Source organism: Narcine bancroftii, chromosome 12 (genome assembly GCF_036971445.1).
Source record: "Narcine bancroftii isolate sNarBan1 chromosome 12, sNarBan1.hap1, whole genome shotgun sequence".
Lineage (NCBI taxonomy): Eukaryota > Metazoa > Chordata > Chondrichthyes > Torpediniformes > Narcinidae > Narcine > Narcine bancroftii.
In genome coordinates, this window is record NC_091480.1 from 83,714,237 (window position 1) to 83,736,320 (window position 22,084).

The 22,084-nt window shown below is 40.6% G+C and overlaps 2 long non-coding RNA genes and 1 other non-coding gene across 4 annotated transcripts in view; all 3 read right to left on the bottom strand.

Moving 5' to 3' along the window:
- The window catches only part of LOC138747183 (uncharacterized), a 30,146-nt gene extending 27,376 nt beyond the window's left edge, over positions 1-2,770 (bottom strand). For both annotated transcript variants that reach the window (XR_011347349.1, XR_011347350.1), the window contains exon 1: positions 2,626-2,770. This is a non-coding gene — a long non-coding RNA (uncharacterized lncRNA). The remainder of the gene's footprint in view (positions 1-2,625) is intronic.
- A 1,220-nt stretch (positions 2,771-3,990) lies between these two features.
- Positions 3,991-4,097, bottom strand: LOC138747808 (U6 spliceosomal RNA). Its single transcript, XR_011347670.1, has one exon. It is a non-coding gene; the product is annotated as a U6 spliceosomal RNA (small nuclear RNA).
- Positions 4,098-16,673: 12,576 nt separating this feature from the next.
- Positions 16,674-22,084, bottom strand: part of LOC138747184 (uncharacterized) — a 46,795-nt gene continuing 41,384 nt past the window's right edge. The window contains exon 4 of the long non-coding RNA XR_011347352.1: positions 16,674-16,922. This is a non-coding gene — a long non-coding RNA (uncharacterized lncRNA). The remainder of the gene's footprint in view (positions 16,923-22,084) is intronic.

Below are 22,084 nucleotides of genomic sequence, written 5' to 3' on the forward strand. Positions count from 1 at the left end.
TCTCAGGGCTATAAGGCAGTGGCATCACTAGGGTTGGTGTCACCAAATCGCCCCCCCCCTCCCCCCCCGCCATGGACCTCCTCCCGCAGCGACTATAAAAGCACCAGCAGCAATGAAAACAGCGTATGGTTGTAGCGCATGCAGACGAAACCATGTGATTGGAAGCGTCATTGTAATTGGGTAATAATGACGGCTGTGACTGGAGCGCATTAGAAGATTCAAAAAGTAAATTAGCATCGAGTTTTAGCCTTGTAGGTATATTGATACATGGAAGCTGGGATTACAAAATAAAGTTTTTGTTGTCATAACTAACTACAGGGATTATTTTTAATTAAAAAAAATTTCTGCTGAATGTGAGAGTAACAGATTCTATCACCAATGTGTACATGTACAGATGGTCGTGTAGGATGACTGTGATTGGCTGAGAGTTTAGCGCCACCTACTGGCGGGTCTTCAAGGATTGCTCCTAGCCAGACCAGGTCATTCTGGACTGGTCGACCTACTTGTGATACGCTCCAGTCTTCTAGTTAATAAAAGCCTTGGTTTGGATCAACAAGTCTTCGGTTCTTTCGACGCACACTACACTGAAGCACTGCACAAAAATTTTATAGACAGTCGTTTTGGTGTCACTCCCTCTGAAGGGGTCACCTGGTGCGGCGGTCCGCAGCCCACCTAGTGATGCCAGTGCTATAAGGGATACAGAAACTGAGAGAAGAATGGACCCAAGTAAATAGGCCTTCGCTTCGAGGATGGATTTGCCTCAATCAAGAACTATGTTAGAATTCCTGCTGGCTTCTACATTGTTGCCCTTTTGTGAAACATCCTTTAAATTACATTTGGTGCATCTTTGCAAGAATTAGACCGCGATACTTTAGACAGGAAGCAATAAATCTTTGAATCAGATTTAAAAGTGTTATATTACATCAGCAAGTGAAGAGCAAAAGCTCTTTTGATGCCTGACATTGCATGAATAGTTATTTGTAGTGGTCAATTTGATTAATGTAGTAAATGAAAATAGATCATTTATTGTATCCACTTTATCTTTCAAAAATGCTTTGTTTAGACTGAAAACACCTGGAAACAGGACAAGGTGCTGAAATGTAGACAGTAGCAGGAACAGGAGAAGAAGCTTAGGTATAATGTCTGTTTTCCCCACAGCCAGATGATTATTTTTCTTTATTTTCACTCGAAAACATTTCATTAATATCGTGTAAGTTTCATTAGTATCGTGTTTTGCTTTGAGTTCATGCTGTATTCTATTAACAATGCTCTAAGCAAGATGAATTGATGTGCATAAATAAAATGAAAGGCTATTCATAGTTATGATGTGCGTTTACTCTCCAACTGAGTCAGTTACTAAACCAAAGTTTCTTTCACGGAAATGAATGATTGGAACTATTTTGTGCAGATTAGAGATTTGCAACTTGTAGAGCGCGTCGAAAGAACCAAAGACTTGTTGATCCAAACCAAGGCTTTTATTAACTAAAAGACTGGAGCATATCACAAGTAGGTCGACCAGTCCAGAATGACCTGGTCTGGCTAGGAGCAATCCTTTAAGACCTGCCACTCTCAGCCAATCACAGTCATCCTACACGACCATACAGATAGAATCTGTATTATCACACATCTTTTGAACAGCGCTCAGAGGTTGTTAATTTTATGGCTTGAGGCCCAATTTGACTGATGACAACTCTGGGATTATATTTGACCCTAACACGAGCTTCCGAAGCATGCCATCAGTTGCGACTATCTGTTAAGTAATGTAGTTGATTCAGTTCATTTGTTGTTAAAATATACATCAGTGTCACCTTCAGACCTGACAATTCCAGTGCATTCTAGACCAGACTCTACAATGGAAATCTTTGCTGCCCTCATCCTGATCTGTGCCATTTACTTAACCATCTTCCCCATTCGTGCACCAGCTCCTCCTCAAACAACATTAATTTTAACATTCAAGTTTCTCATGGTCTTAGCTCAACCGTCTCTCTAATTTCTCCAAGCACCGGATTTCTGCAACTGAATTCGTGATATTATTTCCCTTCTCTCCCACACCGATAAGCATTGCTTCTATTAAATGGATTTCAATCACAGGATTTATAAAACCTTAAGAAAGTAATATTAAAAAAACCTGTTTTTACCCTTTCAACGATCCCATTGAAACAAATGAGTTGATGATTTTACATCAATCAGCCTTGATATAAAGCTGAGGGGGCCAGAAGGCAAAGGATTTCAGCCCCTCAACTCAGGATAGTTGTGTTCTACCACTGACCAATAGACCTAATCCCAAGACAGACAGGAGAGACTGCAGTTGGTGGAATTTGAAGCTAAACACAATACACTGGAGGATCTCAGCATAGATGGGAGAAGAAAAATAGTCAAACAAGTCCCAGTTTGGTGTGAAACAAGTTTCAATACTTCTCTCCATCCTTCTAGTGAATCTCAATTCCAAAAAACTTCTCTAAGGAATGGAGATAATCCACGAACTAAACTGAATGCAGGATCTGGTGGTTCATTGCCTGTTCTCCAGGGGTCACCAGTGTTTGCTCACATTTGGTGATGGGGACCCAAGATAGGGGAAAAAGAACCTCACACCTACCATCTGCGAAAGGGAGGAGATCTACCAACCTGCTTTTGTTGCACAACATTGTCCTCCAACATGGATCATCTCCCGTGTCAGACATGGAGGATGAAATTCATCATCCCCTTCAGCACACCAGCACAGCCTTTGGCTCCCTGGGGAGAGGAGAGTTTGAAGATCAATAAAGCACGAAGCTCATTACCTGCAAATTAAAAAAAAACAACCATTTTAAACAGTGGAAGGAAACCAGAACACCCGGAGGAAGCCCATGCAGTCACATGGTGAATGCACAAACGCCTTACAGACAGCGGCGGATTCAAACCCTGGGTGCTGGCACTGTACCAGATTTGCTCTAACCGCCACACCAACCGCGCCATCCATGTCCTTTTTACTGTGGATGGGAGCACACCGGGTCGAATGGCCTATTTCCATGCTGTGTGACTCTGCGACTCCAAAGAAGCGAGTTATGTTCACAGATATAACCTTATTCCAGTGTAGTGAAATGATGCCAAACAAGTAATTCAAGTGAAATGGTTTTTGGAGGAAATCCGGTATAAAAGTAAACCCACCAATGCAATATTTTATCAAGGTGCAACTTTGTGTCTCTTAACCACTTGACGTGAAAGGTTGTCATGTTGGAAAATGTTTCGATGCAGGCAGCCAGCTTGTAGAGAGAGTCTGGAAAGCTTTTCATCTGCCGCGTGAGCATCAACCATAAAAAGACTCAAGGGGTACAAAACTGGGATGAGTACAGTTCAGTGTTAAGGGTGGCAAGATCCCTGAGAGATCCAAGATTGAACAAGATGCCTTATTGTTGAAGGTGACAGCACACACCCTGTGAATATTCGCTGAGGGTGTGTACAGCTGCCAGAGCATGACTATGTACAATAGTGGTGCTGCCCTTTTAGAGCTCGACATTCCAGCCTCATGCACTTAAAAATACTTTTCCTGGCAGAAAAGGATTCCTCCATCATTGCTATTTAAAGAAATTATCCCCTCCCTATAGAATTATTTGTTCGTTGAATTCTTCCATGTTATTTTTATGATCATCCATTGTTAGTTGCATTCTCTAGTTTCAGTCTGAAGGACTATGATCTGATATCAAACTTTCTCTATAATCTAATTGCTCTCAGGCAATGCACAATGCAGTGCAACTGAGAGAATAAATAGAAGGCACATTTTTTCTTGCAAAAATATTTTATTGAGTTTAGCATCAAGCATGAATACAGAACTGACAATTACATAATAATTTATTTGTATTCAAGTTAGCACACATTAAAAAAAAACAATGAGAAAAAAGTAAACATAGAAACAGAAGATAGGAGCAGGAGTTGGTCATTGGACCCTTCGAGCCTGCTCTGCCATTCAACGAGATCATGGCTGATCTTAAAGTTCAGTACCCCGTCCCCTTAAAAAATATGGAACGCTTCACGAATTTGCGTGCCATCCTTGCGCAGAGGCCATGCTAATCTTCTCTGTATCGTTCCAATTTTAGTATATGTGCTGCCGAAGCGAGTAGATGAAACTATATCATTAATTGCTTTATAATGTATCAAAAACATTTAATTGTAATGATCTATGCAACCATGTCAAACCCATTTATTGAAAGAATGAATAAAATAAATAAATAAAAAGAAAAATAGACTTAAAAACTAAAACTAAATCTTATCTATCCTCTCCCTCTAATCAAGGCTACCTTTAAATTAATTTTTAAAAAATCAATAATGTGGAATCATGAGTGACCCCTGGAGAACAGGCAAAGAACTACCAGATCATACAATAATTGTTAATTTCCAATGATAGAAAATTCTAAGAATGGACCCTACAATTTCATAAATTGAAACTTTAATATCTTTAATATTATATCTAATTTTCTCTAAACTTAAATAGGACATTACATCATATAACCACTATGTATGAGTAGGGGATGAATCCTATTTTCATTTCAATAAAATTGCTCGTCTGGCTATCAACGTGGTAAAAGCTAAAACTTTTTCCTGAGACGCCGAGGAAAACCAAACAAAGCAATTAACGGGCAATGTTCCAGATTAATCTTAAGAATCATTTATAAAGTTTGGAAAATATCTTTCCAGAATCTCTACATTGGGGCAATGGGATCAGAGAAGCTTCAAAAATTTTACATTTCTCACATAAAGGATCAATAGTTGTATAAAACTGAAGGAAGTTAAGTTTGGACATATGAGTTCTGTGCACCACCTTAAATTGTAATAAGCAGTGTCTTGCATAAAATGAGAAATCATTGATCAAGCTGAGAGTAGAGTACCAGTCTTTATCTGAAAATGTAATGTTCAAATCTCAGTCCCAATCACTCTTGATCCCACCCATGGGAACTGAATTTAAATCCAATAAATTATTATTAATACATGATGTTAATCCACCATGAAAATAAAACCATAAATTAAAAAGCAAATCAAGAATAATAGTACTGGAAATTCGCAGAAAATCCAAAATATTTGATTGAACAAAATGTCTAATTTGTAAATATCTTAAAAAGTGTCTATTGGAAAGATTAAATTTAGCTGAAAACTGTTTGAAAGAGGAAAAATTATCTCAAATAAAAAGATAATTCAAACTTTGAATACCTATTCTATGCCATTCCTTGCATCCAACAAAGACGGTTGAAAGAGATGGTTATCTATAATAGTACTAGCCAGTGAAAAACTATTAATTCTGAAGAATTTCCTAAATTGAGCCCAAATTCTCAACCTCTTTCTCATCATCATCTGTTAACCTCGAAAAGGAAAATGGAAAAAAAAGATCCTAAAAGTGAACACATATTCGAAATCCAAGTTCGCAATGCATGTTCCAACATGGTAGAGCAACAGTTTCATTTTCTATACTGTTACAGGAGAAGCCTAGGATTATTCAGCAGAATTTGTGACTGGGTTGAGATGCTCTGTTGTAAGAGGCACACACTTATCAAAATGAAGAGGCACCCCTGCCATCGGCCACCTGGCAGGAGATGAGAGCAGAGGAATAGGTTCATGATTAACCAGGGCATCAAAGGTTATGGGGAGAAGGCTGGGGAGTGGGGCTGAGTGGGAAAATGGATCTGCTCATAATTGAATGGTGGGGCAGACTCAATGGGCTGAATAGCCTATTTAGTCTTATGGAACGAAGAGTTGGAGAAGAAGAGATCGGAACATTGGGAGGCATTGACCCTGTCCATGAAGAAATAGTAACTACAGATCAAGTTCCCAACAATCTTACACTTTCCATTTCCTCTTCCATTCATCAACTAAATAGCACAAGGCAGAACTCAAATCTATCACTAAAGAAACCGTCCTGAGCATGTTTAGGAAAAGTGTCTGAGCTTCTGAGGTGAAGATTTTAAAAATGCTAACCTCCTTATGAACAGAAGTTTGATTTTGTTACTAATGAATGTGGGTTAATTTTACAATCCCAATGCTTTCTATCAAATTCAACCCGTGGTATCACCTTGCTTTATATGTTCTTTGTGATTGCAACAGACGAGATTCAGAAATAAGCAAATATGTGCTGTAGTGTATTACAAGAGAAAAGTATCATTAAGGGTTAGGAGAATCATATGGTATGACCTTGATAAGATGTGAGCTGCCAAGTAGGCCACTTGGCCCCTCAAGCCTCTCCTACCAGTCAATGTGGTCATGGCTGATCTTCCCCAGGCCTTAAATCCACTTTGGTGCCAATTCTCCAGAGCCCTTAATTTCCCAATCTTTCAAAAACGAATCTGCTTCCAACGCTTGGAAATATATCACCATGCTTTCATTATCAGAAGATTTCAATCCTGCAACTCCCCTCATTCTGTTATCATTCTAGTTCATAACACTGCAGAAACACAGAGACTACAAAAATGGAAAAGCTAAATGCACAGCAGTAAATTGCCAACCACAATTAAATTAATTCCAGTAAAGATTAGAAATCATCTGCAAAGCATTACCATCAAAACATTTTGAAGAGGGTGGCTTGCATTGCGATGTGATGCATACATAATAACTACAAAAGGAATGTAATACATGTTCTGGAAATTTCCCAGAGGCAAAATTACCTTTGACAATTACAAAATGTCACCAGCAAAAGGTGCTCTTTTTCCTTATTTTGCCAAAGTGAACACATTGTTGTTTGCTTATTTATTCACAAGTTGTGTGGCACTGGTATTTAACACCCATTCCTAATTACCATTGAACTGAGAGGTTTGCTGGATCAAGTTCAGAGGGCAATTAAATATGATCAATCACATGGCTGCAGGTTGCATATAATCCAAGCAAGAATGACAGATTTTCTTCATAAATTAAAAGAGAGAACTTTCATGAGAGCCTATTGTGGTTGGTAATTTCAGATTTGCCAATTAAATACACACATATCTCCCAGCTTGGGAGTTGATCACGTTTCTCAAGCTTATCAATAATTCCATACCAAATGTTCAGTATCATATATAAGTTGATACCATATAAAAGCTGACCCCCGTATTTTTGGCCTGGTATTTTCCATATATTGCTTGTAAAAGTCGACCCTCCCTATTTTTGACCGCAGCCGCCTGCCCGCCGGAGCTCCCCATGCCCCAACCATGGATTCTTGCCTAGGCCCTGGCCGCCCACCCACCGGAGGTCCTGATGTCTTGAACGCGGGCTTGCCACCCAATCCCATCCGCCCACGCACCCGCGAACGACACAGGTACTTACCACAGTCAAAAGTAGTATGTATGTAATAGATGACTCCCTAAGTTTTACCCCAAAAAATTGGTCCACAAAATTTGACTATTACACAAGTATAACAATATCCATTGCTTAACCTTGCATTACCTGAAGGTTCACTACTCTATGAATAGTTTTAAGGTAAAGCCTCTGACCGAGGTGACTCTTACTGAGCAGGGATAAGGAGATATTGTAAGAGAGTCATCCCAACGGTGAGCAGCAACAACCAGTTCTTCATCCTGGGCGACGCCATTGCTGTTTCACACAACTTTATTCAAACAGCTGCTACGAGTAAAGCATGACCAAGGCCCTCCGCTGGCTGAATATTCGCTCCTATCTTATGTATTACTTCAGAGAACTTTTACAATTTTTAACATGTTTTTTTTGCCTATTATTTTATTCTTATTTATTTTAATTTTTAAAATGTATTTTCCTCCATTTTTTTTCCTGGCTGCTTGAATTCCGGTTACCAGCGATTTTCAACTACTACGTTAATGCTGAATAAAATATCTGATTAAAAGGTGTCAGAATGAATGTTCGATATCATTGCAAGGCTATTTATTGGATGTTCAGTTTTTGCACAATTTCACTTGGTTAAGGCCTCAATTTTGCACAGTCTTATAGCTAACCAAGAACTATGTCATAAATAGGCTAAAAAGACACCTTTCAACTTACATAAGATTTCAAAGACGTAATACTGATCTGGCTTTTAAACCTCATTTATTACAGGATGGAGCTGTAATGACAATATTGAAATCCAATCCAAACACAAGAGACAGCAGAATTTGGAATATGGAGCAAATACACAAAACTGCTAGAGGGGTCTCGACCCAAAACGTCAGCAATTCCTTTCTTCTCCACAGATACTACTCGACCTGCTGAGTTCCAGCAGTTTTTTTTTGCTTTTGGAAACCAATATATTTTTTTACATTTTAATTCTAATTGTCAGAACACAGACCATGACACTAAGTTTCACTGCTATTCTAGGTTGCAAGGGAAGAGCATACCTGTGGTGATATGTAATTACACCGCTATGTCACCAGGGGTCATCCCGGTGACCTTGTGTATATAAAGCCACCCAGAGCTACAGTCTAGCCTTCCAGGTTCGTCTTGCGGAGAGACAAGACCTCTTAGTGTACATATTAGTTTATTAAAGCTGTCTTATACTCACATTGCTGGTGTAATTATTGTCAGTACAATTTAATAAACTAATATGTTTATTAGTGGGCAACACTCATGCTCTGTGTCAAAGGTGCACTCAAAAGTCTTGTTTGGCATTTTTTTGCAACTTTGCAATGAGAAATGGAGCCTCACTTTAACCCATTTATCCAATAATCAGCATTTCTAACAAGCAGATTCAGCTTCAGACAACTTAACTCACACAGCAATTGCTTAGCTATCATTCCATCTCCTTAAGTGAGTAGACACAGAAAACACTGATATGCTCCACCATTTCCTCACACTTCCATAAATGTGGCACCCAAATACATCCAATTAACCTACAATCCCCATACATTTTGAAGGGTGGGAAGAAACCTGGTCACCCAGAGGAAACCCAGACAGACATACAAATTCTTTACAGACAGCATCGAATTCAAACTCAGTTCACTGGTGCTGTAACGGCATTGCACTAATCGATGTGCTAACGATTCCATCCCCCTCACCCCACCCTACTCCCTACACCAGGGAGAGGGCAACCATTTTTTATAAAACTCACATTCCACCTTAAGTATTCCCTATGTCATCGTGCTTGGAGATTAGTAAGGGATTGCTTAGGGTGGGATGTGAGTGGCAAGGGAAGGGTGAGAAGCGTTAACAGCTTAGCGATTGAGCAGAATCTGCCAAAGCAAAACTGCTTCGTTCATAAATGTCAGCTAACTGAGCCACTACAACAGACAAGATAGTGTATAGAAAGGTGTAGGCTTCGTGCTTCAACGAGAGGTGTCAGTAATATCTCTCTTTCACCACCAATCTTAATCTGACTTTTCCTCTCCTTTGTGAACTTTAAGAACTCAATTCATTCCCGAGACTTCTAATGTAAATGTATTAATTAGATCTTGTAACTCACATACACAAGGCACAGATGTCAAGGTGTATTAGAAACATATCTTCTTGATAGGACATTATCTGTTTGTAAGATATGAAATTTATTAAATATCACTTGTACACTGATTAACATCAATCATTTCCATTTCCTAAGGAAGGATGCAATGACATGTGTTAACAAGGAACTGTAACAATGTACTTCAAATGAATTCAAAGAGATCTGCTTATCAATTTGTAAGAGATATGCTGTAAAAAAATACTGTACCTTCTCACTGTGATCGATATTGACTAAGGTGACATTGTCTACCTGATGTTAATAGCGCTCATTCCCACTAGCATAACTTAATGAACTTGTTTTACGTGCTCTGTGGTTCTGTTGTGTATTTTTCTATTTTGACAGTGTTGGACTATCACAACATAGAGTCCAGAGTCATTCGTCCCTCTTGTTTGTCAGCTACTGCAGATATTATTTTGGCATTTTAAGGCTATTTGTCTTGTCCACAATGCAGGTTCTACTAATCTGAACTTTCCTCTCACTTTATCCCTCTTCACTTTATGAAATGAACCAAATACTCTGGAGAGTGAAGATTTTGCTTCAATTTTTAAAAAAAATGTAGACATATAGCACGGTAACAGGCATTTCGGCCTACAAGTCTGTGCTGCCCAATTTACACCCCATTAACCTACACCCTCAGTATGTTTTTGAATGGTGGGAGGAAACCAGACCCCTTGGAGAAAACCCTTGCAGACACGAGGAGAATGTATAAACTCCTTGTAGATGCATGGGACAAACCCCGATCTCTGGCACTCTAAATGCATTGTGCTAACTACTATGTCAACCGTGCCTAAACAATGAAGATTTTGCTTCCTGAATACTCTTGGGTGTATTATATCGATTACTTAAATCACCTTAAACTTTTCCTACCACTTACCATTATTTTTAGAAATAACCTAATTTGTAATTTTCTGTCCTATTTTAAATCTACCAGTATATTTCCCACAAAGCAAGCTGTTTTGGTTAATCCAAGCATGCCTGGGCATGCACTCAGCACAGGGGCTATGGAAGTGTTGTCTCAGGCCTGGGTATGCTTAGTCAGGACACAAATACAGATGCTGGTAGAGAACGAACGCATGTTGAGGCACATGTTCTTCAGACTATTACATAGAGAGTGAACTTATCAATACTATTTATTGTCTTCAGGAAGATTTAATGCAGCAGAAATGTCTTGTCAATGTTGCAACAGCTGCGATACATCCTGTTACATTTGAGGCAAATGTATGTTTAATGCCAAATTCAATAAAAGTTAATTTAATGTTTCTCCCACTTCCTACATGATAGGAAATTATCTTTTTATTCAGCTTGAAGTTGTCTTTCATACTCCCCAACTTTTTTTTAGGAAGCAAACCTTTTGGAAAAAAAAATTTTGCCCAATGATATTTGTAACTACAATGAAGAACTTCTATTCCCAAAGATTAAACAGCCCTTTATCTCCAGGCTATTTAGCTTCAGAGTTGCCTGGGTAACTAACATGAACCAGATCGTTGACATGTTGCTACTGCGCGTACAACCTGCTGTTGAATATTAAGAAAGCAAAGAGTTAAAATACTTCAGGCAATGTCCTTGACCTCAAGTATTATATTTAAAATGGACATTTTCACTAATGTAATTATCATGAACCAATGTCCTTACTGTGCCGTCTTGACCTAGGGATAAAAAAGACTTCAGTTAGGGTCACTTGAAACCACTAGGAACTGACCATCTGTCACCTATAGTCAGCTTCAAAGCAAAGGTTAATTCATCTGTGGCTAAATAGACTATTAGCACTGTTTGTGAAGTTAGATAAAGACGAGTTTGTCGGGCAACACCATCTGCAAAGCTGTCAATGCATGTGAGAGGAAGATTTATAAGACCAGGGCAAGGGAAGAATCAGTGAATGGCTCCTTCCTTCCGCCAACCCCTCCCCCGCCCCCCCACCACCACTGACAGCGGCACTCTAGTTATATGCATTCCTAGAGGGCTTTGAAACCTCAGAGGCTTACGTTCTGCATCAGTGAGAGCTGAAAGCTTTTTTTATTTAAGGTTCATGTTTCTCTTGGTTGAAATGGATGATGTTCTTGATTTTGTAGGTCTTTAAACAGTCAGCTAATAGCATATTCCAAAAGCTCTGCTTAACCCACACTTCACCCCTTCCTGAGACGAGGCCCTTCTACCGATTGATACTCCTTTCTGCTTGATCAGTCACAAACCTTCAACAGCTGTCAGTTTCCAGCTGTGCGAGGAAGCTGTGACATGTACCATGATCGAACATCACTTTCACTGTCCCCCCCGATTAAAAAAATAGCCTTGTTGTGAGGAATTGAGTGGGTTTTGGCTCAGACTCTTCTCCTTAAAGGAATCCATGGCACAACAGGTTGAGGGGAAGTTTGTTTTGAAAGGTTACTATTAATTAAAAAGTCATCAACTTGTTGTTTCTGAAGTGCACGCCTGTAAGAGAAGTGGATATGCTGGCATCTGCAGTTTTTCACGCAGTCTTGGTCAGAATTGTTCGACCACATATTTCTCACCTTGGGAAACTAGTGATGTGTCTTGAAGGTGGTACAGGTCTCAAATTTTGAAGTTTAAATTTAGACGTACAGCACGGTAACAGGCCATTTTGGCCCACGAGCCCGAGCTGCCCAATTACACCCAATTAACCTACATCCCCAGTATATTTCAGATGGTGGGAGGAAACCAAGCCCACCGGAGAAAACCCACGCATACACGGAGAGAACGCAGAAACTCCTTACAGACAGCGTGGGATTTGAACCTGGTCCCAATCGCTGGCGCTGGAAAGGCGTTGCGCTAACTGCTACGCCAACCGTGATCCCCATATACACATCTTTGGCTTGGCTTCGCGGACAAAGATTTATGGAGGGGGTAAAAGTCCACGTCAGCTGCAGGCTCGTTTGTGGCTGACAAGTCCGATGCGGGACAGGCAGACACGGTTGCAGCGGTTGCAGGGGAAAATTGGTTGGTTGGGGTTGGGTTTTTCCTCCTTTGCCTTTTGTCAGTGAGGTGGGCTCTGCGGTCTTCTTCAAAGGAGGTTGCTGCCCGCCAAACTGTGAGGCGCCAAGATGCACGGTTTGAGGCGATATCAGCCCACTGGCAGTGGTCAATGTGGCAGGCACCAAGAGATTTCTTTAGGCAGTCCTTGTACCTTTTCTTTGGTGCACCTCTGTCACGGTGGCCAGTGGAGAGCTCGCCATATAACACAATCTTGGGAAGGCGATGGTCCTCCATTCTGGAGATGTGACCCACCCAGCGCAGCTGGATCTTCAGCAGCGTGGACTCGATGCTATCGACCTCTGCACATATACACATACAAGAAGGATAAATCCCCAGGACCTGATCAGGTGGATCCTAGGACATTGTGGGAATCTAGGGAAGAATTTGTTGTGGTCAGAGGAATCACGGCTGGATCAGCATCGCCAGAAGGTCTGGAGTTTAAGCAGGGATTCTAGTCTTACATCACCACTTCATGTGGGGTCTTCCTTTCAAACCCACAGCTATTGAATGTTCCCACCTCTTTCACTGTCAGTGTGTAAACTTGAATAAAGAACCCTTCAGCTTCCATTAGCCTAATCACTGCAGTTCCAATCCCTTCCCCACCTCTTTGCCTCCCAGATGATGACAATATTGATTTATTCCTCGAGTACAAGTAAGCCATGCAGGAGCTCATTTAAGAATCTTTTTTGCCGGTTGGCTGCCTGTTTGATGGCCACTTTCGAGTGGGGTTGCTTCAGATGCAGCCAGATGAATGAATGAATGAATAAGTCATTTTCTTGCACCTCATATTTTCTCAATATACTTTGTCTGGAGCGGTACGGTTAGTGTAGCGGTTAGCACAACGTCTTTACAGCACCAGGGTTCAAATCCCACACTGACCGTAAGGAGTTTATACCGTCTCCCCATGTCTCCATGGGTTTTGCCCTGGGGACTGCAGTTTCCTCCTGTCATTCAAAAATGTACCGGTGGTGTAGGTTAATTGGATGTAATTGGACGGCATGGACTCTTGGGGCCAAAATGCCCTGTTACCGTGCTGCATGTCTAAATTTAAATAGAACTGCTGTTAGAAGTTTGCGTTAATCTTCCGTCAAAATCACTTCTCACTTTGGCGCATCTTGCAATTTTAAGGAGGAGTCCTCAGAGAACATCATTTGGGGCATAGCTGCTAATCTTCTCCAGCATTTTGTGTTTTTACTTAATCTCAGAAAGGTTGTTTCAGAAGGATTATTCAGTCCCGAATGTATGATTAGAATTCTTTCAAGAATAGCCAATTAGATATATTCATTAAACAAAAGAGCTAAAGTGTGGAAACACTGAACAGGTGAGGCAGTGTTCGTGAAAAGACGAATGGTTGACTTTTCAAGTTCGAGACTCTTCCAACGCCTGCTCTTTTTATTTCAGATTTCCAAAACCTGAATTCTTGACATTTCAGTAACCGAAGATAATCTGACCACACAAGCCCAAAATGGTGTGGATGCCGGAAAGCTAAAATTTAAAAACGAGAAAATGGGTGGCACGGTGGGCATAGCTGTTACTGCGCCAGCAATTGGGACTGGGCTTCGAATCCCACGCTGCTGTAAGGAGTTTGTACGTACTTCCTGTGTCCGCGTGGATTTCCTCCGGGTGCTCCGGTTTCCTCCCACCATTCAAAAGTGTACAGGGGCTGTAGGTCAAGTGGGTGCATTTGAGTGGCACAGGCTTATGGGTGAAAAGGGCCTGTTACTGTGCTGTAGTCTAAAAAAAATGCTGGATCTGCTCTGAACAAGCAGAATTCATGAAGTGGGTGTATTTGAGTGGCACAGGCTTATGGGTGAAAAGGGCCTGTTACTGTGCTGTAGTCTAAAAAAAATGCTGGATCTGCTCTGAACAAGCAGAATTCATGAAGCGAGAAGTGGGGCTTAATACTTCTGGTTCTGAAGAACAAGATAGAGCACAAAGCCGATTAAAGCTCCTCTGATCTCGCGGCTACTGCCTGGATGGTGGAATCTCTCCAGCATTCTCTGCAGTTTGTAGATTCAGCCCCAATGGATCGTTTCAGTATACACAAGCTTTTTTAGATAAAAACACAACACAGTTAGGGTTGGGGCAGCACAGTTATCATAGCAGTTTGCGCAAGGCTGTTACAGCGCCAGGTTCAAATCCAGCGCTGTCTGTAAGGAGTTTGCATGTTCTCCCCATGTCTGAGTGGGTTTCCTCCGGGTGCTCCGGTTTCCTCCCACCTTTCAAAACATAAGAGGGTTGTGGGTTAATCGGGTTCAATTAGGCAGGCACAGGTTCATGTTACCATGCTGTATGTCTAAATTGTGAAAGTTTAAATTTAAAAAATGAAGCACCATAACAGGACTTTCTGGCCCGTGAGGCTGTGCCACCTAAATACACCAATTAACCTGCAGACCCCGTACATTTTGAAAGGTGGGAGGAAACTGGAGCAGCCAGAGGAAACCCCCAAAGAACAGGCAGCAGTGAATTTGAACTTGAGACGTTGACGCTGTCATAGGATTACACGAACTGCTCTACTAACCCTGCTGCCCATATTTTTTTTACTGTAATAAAGCACATCAACCATTTACTGAAAGAATTAGGGAAGGCCCTAGAAATTCTCCCACATGGCTCAGTCTTTGGCATGCAATTGGATTTCAATTAATAAAGCAAATCAAATAGGGAATTATTCTCTGCTATTTTCCCTCACGTTGTGTCATGTTCATCTGGATCCATTTCTGTGATCTTCATTTAGACATGAAGTCTGGCAGTGGGAACAAACTTTTGGTCTTACTTTGTTTGGTAAGTCCGCCTCCTGCACTCCCCGTTAAAATGATCCCAACATCAACTCCACACTCCCATTGCAATCCTTAACTACAGAGTTCCCAGAAGCCTATTGCCATCCACCTGAGCCCCCATCAGTCCCCAGATATGGATTCATCTTCCAATCCTCCTTCAACCCCCCCACCCCCCCCATCTTTCCTTACCTGCAATCCATGAAGTGGCGCCAAGAACATGAACCAGACCCAAGACCAACATTAACTTCCCACATTGCCCTGAGGAAAGGCCTATGAGCCCGAACTCCATTCAGACAACTCCACAAGCCAGGAGGGAGAAAGGAACAGGACCAAAAGAATTTACTGCTTCATCTCAGCAATGGCAGTTGGCACTACAAGTACAAAAATCTGGATGTGGCCACAAATCTGGAACACCCAAGAATCAGGACTCTCAAACTTTTAAAGTTTAATGGGCTTTACATAAGTGCCACAGACACACAGCGGCAAGAAGCTTAATACAGGTGATCTTATCGCAAAGAAATACTGCATTTTTTTAACCATGTTCATTATTAAACATAATTCCAAGCATTCCGCGCTCTTTTTTTGTAGTGAGAACATTTTACATTTTTGTCAAGTGTTGACCATATTTTTCTTTAAAGCTGCTTGTTTTGATAGATGAAGCAGGCTATATTTGCTCATGAATAAACTATCTAAATTTACCTGTTCATCTCTTTATTCGTCCTTAAATTTGACTTTGAAAAGTGCTGCCCGAGAATCCGGAAAATCCAAAATTCCAGATCGACCCAATCAATCCAGATTTTAGGAGTTCTCCTGTAGTATGTCTTGGAATAACTAACCCTCTGAGTCAGTAGGAGTTGATATCAACAAGGTGGTGCATGACTAACTTCATTAGCTTTTGATCAGTTACAACTTTTTAGAAGAAAAATTTTTTAAAAATAAAATTTATTTGACAAACATTTTTTATCTAATTGACTAACTGATTGGCAAAGGACAAACTCTTTACCATCTGTTAACATCTGGCATCTTAAGGAAGCATTGTTCAACATCAACACTGATGCAACAGTCTATTCTATTTCATTACGTTTTGGTATCTTAATGAAGACCTTTTTATTCCTCAGTACACCATCAATTGCTTTTTAAGATTTTTCATTAATTTAGCCCGTCCTCATTTGAAGTAATTGGAGACATTTAGTTGAAGGAAATCTGTCCCTACCATGAGTCCACACTCACAATGTAAGGCAGAGATTTCAAATTTCTTTTGATTGAATAATTGTGCTCTGTTTAGACTTTTCTAGTTTTTATTGATTAGAATTGCAATCTCTGTCATAGCTTTACGAACTACGAATAAAATGTCGGCCAATTTAAGTTTGCAAAAGCAAATAAAAAGTGGCTGGCTGCTAACTGTTCAATTGTTTCAGAGTTTTACATGATCATCTTATCACCACATGGAAGCTCCCATGACAACGAGTAAGGAAAGGAAGGAATGCGGTCTATGAATGAGGACTTGAATTAATCTTTTTGGAGAATTAATCAAGAAATGGTTATTATTTTATTTTAAATTTCACATTAGCACTAGAGTTGTCATTTTACAGCATCTGGATTATTTTTAAACAATTTTTATCCCTCCGGTCACATCGATTTATTCTTGTGTGTAACTAAACAATTTTCAGTGGTAATTAGTGGTGAGATGTTCTGAATCACATACTTTTGCCTTGATTCCAAATTTGAAGACATTCATGCCAACTTTGTGCAGATTTTAAGAAACACCATTTCTGCTCCCGCTGCAATGTAAATAGACAAAACACATTAATTGTATGGGGTAGTTAATATCTGACCTCTTGAAGTTATTTATATGGATTATTTATTGTAGCTTATATATCATAGGGCACAATTAGAGATTTAAAAAATACTTTAAAGTAGGGGTGGGCAACCTTTTTTCAAAAACTCACATTCTACTTTAAGTAATCCCTATGCCAGAGGTGCTCTGAGATTAGTAAGGTTGAAAGCCATTGTTTTAATCATACCTCATTGACTCGTTATGTGCACGGTTTCATAGCTCCAAAGGAAATAGGTCAATGACAATTTTTCTCAAGCAAAATATTTCAGTAACAATTGGGTCTAGAGCAGTGATTCTCCACCTTCCCTTCCCACCCACATCCCACCTTAAGCCATCCCATATGGCACAGAGCACTTATGGCATAGGGATTACTTAAGGTGGAATATGAGTTTTAAAAATAAGGTTTTACAAAATAATTCCACAAACTAATTAGCAGACATAAATTGTCCCAGAGTGACAATAGCTTTCTGATCGTGCATTTCCATACATATTGATTCATCTCTCTACTCAAGTAGAAATTTTCTGAACATGTTTGTCAATATCTTTTTCCCTTCTAGTTGTCTATTCTACCAAGCCCCTGTCACAGTGTTTGACGCTATCACACGGTCAGTATTCAACAACTAAAGAGGCCAAGGGTGTAACGGTGTGAAGTGGTCGGGTCAATCTACTTCACTCACATGCTTGCCTTGCTCTACACTCACCACAATCGAATGTGGCCTCCAAGCTACTGACCATGGCCAATGCAAAGCAAAACCCTTAATTCAGGGAGACCAGCAGAGAAGAGAACTGCTTTTAAATCCTTTGATCTGTCACTTTTGATCTCAGCAGCTTTGTTTTAAAATGGATAATGACATGTAATTTTGCCTCAGCCAAAAATTACTTGCTTCAAGGTCACATTATCATTTAATTATGTTTGATCTTCCATCAACTCCTAAATTCTTGACATTGAACTTCAAGATAATACAACTGTGGGTGCCTGTCCTAAACAAAACTGACATTTGATGGGAGTCATTTTTGCAAGCCCTCTGATGCATTTGAAACAATGTTTTCCTTTTTCCCCCTGTAAAAAGTGAACATAAGAATCCAGATTTTATTTATTTAAACAGATTAAGAGTGGGAGTAGAAAAGGAGTGAAGAAGCACTTGAATTGAAATAAAGCACTTCTGTGCAAGGAGGATCCTGCTAACAATTCACTTCTTGTTACAGAGGAATACAGTCCACACCAGTGGTTCTAAACCTTTTTTTCCACTCATATACCACCTTTTGTAATCCTTTACTAACCATCCTATGCCATTGGTGCACTGTAAGAGATTATGTAAAATGGTATGTGAGTGGGAGAAAAAAAAAGAATTGAGAACCATTGGACTACATTGTGGTAACAGAGAGAGTCTGCAAGTTTGGCATCTGACATTTGACATCTGGCTCCCTCATGAGTTGAGAATGTGAGCTGGGGGTGCAAACAAGTGTGACCAGAAAGGGGAATCAGCACAGGGTGTGTGGCCAGAGCCAGGGTCAGAAACACAGGTAGGTGTGTGGCCAGATACAAGATCCAGAGTACCTGTATATTTCCCACTCTCTCTAAACTCGTTGGGTTCACTGGAAAAAAAAAATGTATTATTCTGCTGTGAGACATATATTAAAAAATGAAGATGTGTTTGGACTTTAATAGAAGTCTGTGACTACTGGATTAATGGAGTTTCATTAGTCTTGGCCTGACCATTCTTGGATCACCCAAATCCAGGAATGGATCCATCCTGCATCTGCATCAGCAAGGATGGATGAGGACCCTAGGATCGTGCAATAGCCCTTCCAAGTCCCGTGCCATTCTGAGATGGAAATGCTTTGCAGTCCTTTCAATGTTACTGTGTATGAATCTTGGAACTCTCATCTCAACGGTGGGAATTCCACGTGGAATGCAGAAGGCAGCTCACCAACCCCTTTTTTAAAGGCAATTAAATGCTGACTTAAGCAGTGCGGCAGACTGCGACAGGGATTTTATCTGAAAGCTGCACCTGGCAATTAGAGTCAGGCGACTCAGGCAGTTGGATTTGAAAAGCTCAGATCAGAAGGAAGCTGATTGGGCGATAGAGATCAAGTTATCTTGCGACACAGGGTAATATTAATTCACTTTTTGACTGGAGTTCCACACAGTACCTGCACCAGTGAGTATGAAATTTACAACTAAATTGGTTTTTTTTTACAGCAGGAAGACCCAACATTTTTAGAATGCTGTGACATTTGTACAAAGCTCCATGCTTAGAATATTACAAAGTACAAGGCGCTATTTTAAACCTTTGTAGCAGGTATATAATGCTGCAATACAATTAATGAAATCAAATTCCCAGAGAGAGTAAACCCTACTTGGAAGAGGAGCAAGAAGGAAGGTATTAGGTAATTAGCATGCATCATAGAGGTAGACTTTCAGGAGGGTCCTAGAGGAAGACTTCTGGGACACAATTAAAGTCTGGTCCAGTATAATGATAAATATTCACAGGTAAATCTGTGAAATTTGTTGCTACAGGTAGTTATGGTTGTGGGGTGTATTTAAAGCAGAAATTGATAGGTTAAATTTTACATTTAAAAAAATTAGACCCTTTTGGCCCTTGAGCCTGTGCCACCCAATTGACCTACAACCATTTTGAAAGGTGAAAGGAATCCAGAGCATCTAGAGGAAACCTAAACAGACATGGGGAAAACGGACAAACTCCTTACAGACAGCGCCGAATTCAAACCCGGGTCACTGGAGCTGTAACAGTGCTGCGCTAACCGCAACACTGATCGTGCGCCCTGCTACACTAATCATGCTTCCCATTGATCTTGATAAGCCAGGGCATCACTGTTGATGGGGAGAAGGCCGGGCAGAGGGGCTGAGTGGAAAAATGGATCAACTCATGATTAAATGGTGGGGTAGATTTGATGGGATGAATAGCCTATTTCTGCTCCCATGTCTTATGGTCTTATTGAATCACTGCAAGATACAAAACAGAAACAGACCCTTCAGTCCACTGTCTGCATTGTCCATCAACCACCCGTATACACTGATCCTACAATAATCCCATTTTATTTCTCTTCATGAACTCTCCCAAGTTCTATCACTCACCTACACACAAGGGACAGTTTACAGTGGACAATTAACCTCACGTCTTTGTGATGTGGGAGGAAATCCACACAGTCACAAGAGGAACTTATAGACTCAACACAGACTGCACCCAAGTCCCAAGTCCTGATTACTAGCACTTTGAATTCAAATAATTTTGACTTAACCTTCCAAGTGAGGTGTTAGCTGAACACTTGGGCTGAGTCAATTGACTCCAAGAAGGCAGACATAGCTGGAATATCTAAGGACTGCCATATCTGCATGGTTCTGTAGTCAAACTAACCTAAGTTTGAAGTGTTGAAATTCAAGGACATCATACAGTAATACCAAGATTAATTTGTGAACCAGAGAAGATCTAGTGATACAAATATGTATATGTGTGACTGTCAATGGGTAGCTGGCCCGTCCCCCACTGGTGACTTGCTCCCTGGTAACTCCTCCCCTTGTGACCCTGGAATAAAGGTCAACCTCCCTCTCCCTGTTCTGCACATGGAATCGGGCCAACTGTAAGTCTAAAGTATAATAAAGCCTATCATTCCTCACTCTACAGCTTTGGAGTCATTGATAGAGCCAATCAGATGTTTTAAAAGCTTGACCAGAGTTAATTTAAGTGTTTAAGGAAGTTAAACCTTGTGACCCACTTACACCACTCTTATAGTTAATTACCCAGGAATGGAGGACCAGATGTACTCATAGCTTCATCGGTGGAGATGAAAGTTTATAGGTGCAGAGCCCAGTTAGTAAATGATGAACTGGCATTGTTGAATAAGCACAGCCAAGATTGGCTGCCATCAACGTTGCTTTTCAGATTTCTCCATTGCCTTCATATCTACCCACCCCTTTGCTCTCCAGCACTACAACTCCTACCAAGCTATCTTCAATTCAGGTCTCTTGCCCATTCCCATGTCTGGATGCTCAACCAGACAAGACCCTTAGCTCTGGAATTCTCTCCTGGGAGCTCTCAATCTCTCTACCTCCCTGTGGTTTCCCAGATAATTCTGACCACCGACCTGTTGGCCTGAAATCATCCCCTGATGTGATTCAGTGTGTTATTGACAGCACTTCCCTGAAACACCTTGGGAATGTTATTCCATACTTAAAGCACGTTATCAGTACAATCTTCTAAGGGTACAATGGCAGTGAAAGCAGGTAAAAATCCCCAAAGGGTGGGGAAAAAACTGTGAAGTTTTACAGGTGTTCGAGCAATGAGAAGCTCCTGCCAGCCATCTAGAACAGGCAAAGATGCAAGAATGGAAAAATAATGACTGCCGGGTCAAGAACTGCAAAAACCACAACCCTCCCTCTTCATGCAGTAAAATGTGTATTCGATTTCCTGTTGCACTTAATTAACCTCATTTGTATTTTTGTCTGCATCTGAATCTCTGTGGTAAAGGTCTTTTAAAAAGGGTGCACTTTCAAATCAGAAATATATTGCTACATTCTTTATATCTCATTTGTTCCCATTGAGTTGTACTCAGACTAATTCAAAGTTTGATTCCAAATGAATCTGCAAGCAGGTTTAAAGAAGGAATAATTATAATCAGCATTTGCGAGAACATGCGGATTCAACTGGATCCGTGACCCTGCAGAACACAGGCACCAGCTGGGCTCAAGGTGGGTCATCATTTAAAATATGGTGAATGAGAGTGATCAAGTGATTAAGGCTTCCCCAAATTTGCCGACAACACCATTGCAGAGGGTAAGGTATCATGTAATGATGAATTTGAAAGTACCAAAGAGACTGAAGGTCTCGTGGCAAATGACAATCTCTCTCTCAATGTCAATAAGACAAAGGAGATGATCAATGACTTCAGGAGAGGGGACAGAGTTCACACCTCTGCTCACATTAATGGCACTGGAGTTGAAAGAGTGGATGATTTCAAGTTCTTAGGAGTAAGTATCTCCAATCACCTGTGGACGTCAACACAACAACCAAGAAGGTTCACCACCATGTATACTTTCTTAGAAGACTAAGGAAGTTGAGTACATCCCCTCTTTCCCTAAATAAC